This window comes from Bombus affinis, unplaced genomic scaffold (genome assembly GCF_024516045.1).
Source record: "Bombus affinis isolate iyBomAffi1 unplaced genomic scaffold, iyBomAffi1.2 ctg00001191.1, whole genome shotgun sequence".
Taxonomy (NCBI): Eukaryota; Metazoa; Arthropoda; class Insecta; order Hymenoptera; family Apidae; genus Bombus; species Bombus affinis.
Genome location: NW_026109609.1, coordinates 15,880 through 17,500, shown reverse-complemented (window position 1 = coordinate 17,500; position 1,621 = coordinate 15,880). Strand labels below are relative to the sequence as shown.

Genomic DNA, 1,621 nt, shown 5'->3' with positions numbered 1-1,621 from the left:
CGTTTTCCCCTCGTGGGTTCGGGACCGTCCTTCATGAAGCTCTGACGAGTAGGAGGGTCGCGGCGGTGTGCGCAGAAGGGTCTGGGCGTGAGCCTGCCTGGAGCCGCCGTCGGTGCAGATCTTGGTGGTAGTAGCAAATACTCCAGCGAGGCCCTGGAGGACTGACGTGGAGAAGGGTTTCGTGTGAACAGCCGTTGCACACGAGTCAGTCGATCCTAAGCCCTAAGAGAAATCCTATGCAGATGAGGTGTCCTAAGATCATACAAATTGCAACAAACAAATAAAAATTGAGCGAAAGAAACACACCCATTGGGCGAAAGGGAATCCGGTTCCTATTCCGGAACCCGGCAGCGGAACCGCATACCATTCGGGCCCTCGTAAGAGTGTTCGTCGGGGTAACCCAAAATGACCTGGAGACGCCGTCGGGAGATCCGGGAAGAGTTTTCTTTTCTGTATAAGCGTTCGAGTTCCCTGGAAACCTCTAGCAGGGAGATAGGGTTTGGAACGCGAAGAGCACCGCAGTTGCGGCGGTGTCCGGATCTTCCCCTCGGACCTTGAAAATCCAGGAGAGGGCCACGTGGAGGTGTCGCGCCGGTTCGTACCCATATCCGCAGCAGGTCTCCAAGGTAAAGAGCCTCTAGTCGATAGATTAATGTAGGTAAGGGAAGTCGGCAAATTGGATCCGTAACTTCGGAATAAGGATTGGCTCTGAGGAGCGGGGCGTGTCGGGCTTGGTCGGGAAGCGGGTTTGGCTGACGTGCCGGGCCTGGGCGAGCTGAACGGGACGCGGCGTATCTCTCTCTCGGGGGGGATATCGTCGCGCACCCCGGATCCGAGCTCGGTCCCGTGCCTTGGCCTCCCGCGGATCTTCCTTGCTGCGAGGCTTCCGTGGCGGTTTTACCGTCGCGGTCGTTCTCTTCGGCCGCCATTCAACGCTCAGCTCAGAACTGGCACGGACTAGGGGAATCCGACTGTCTAATTAAAACAAAGCATTGCGATGGCCCCCAAGGGTGTTGACGCAATGTGATTTCTGCCCAGTGCTCTGAATGTCAACGTGAAGAAATTCAAAAAAGCGCGGGTAAACGGCGGGAGTAACTATGACTCTCTTAAGGTAGCCAAATGCCTCGTCATCTAATTAGTGACGCGCATGAATGGATTAACGAGATTCCCTCTGTCCCTATCTACTTCCCGCAGGGAGGGCTCGCTTTGCGAGCCTATGGGGGCTGGCAAACCCACGTTCCCGCAGCCAGGGGGACCGTCGGGACAAGCGTCCCGTTACGTGAGTCCCTATGTACACCGCAAGGAAGGTTGCCGGCGGAGAGAGGCAGCCTCACTCTCTCCAAGGGGCCTTGGGTAGTAGCGCACCCACGATCCTGATGCCAAGGGTGGGACCGTCGGGGAAAGTTCAGGGTTTGTAGGCGCCCTGTAAGCCCCGCTTACGTGAGTCCCATCTGGGTCTGCCGAGCTCGGTTAGCAGGACGCCGGGCCGGTAGTGACGTGGCCGTACATCCACACGATAGTCCCACCAGCGACTTAGGCTGGTACCACGGGCGGGTCGAGTTATAGCCCGGAGGGAGTAGCGACCCCTCTGCTCGGCCAAAAATGGGTATGGACTCGTGGT

At 57.7% G+C, this 1,621-nt stretch overlaps 1 pseudogene; it reads left to right on the top strand.

Annotated features, from left to right (window-relative positions):
- Nucleotides 1-1,208, top strand: part of LOC126928631 (large subunit ribosomal RNA) — a 2,909-nt pseudogene extending 1,701 nt beyond the window's left edge.
- Nucleotides 1,209-1,621: the final 413 nt, after the last annotated feature.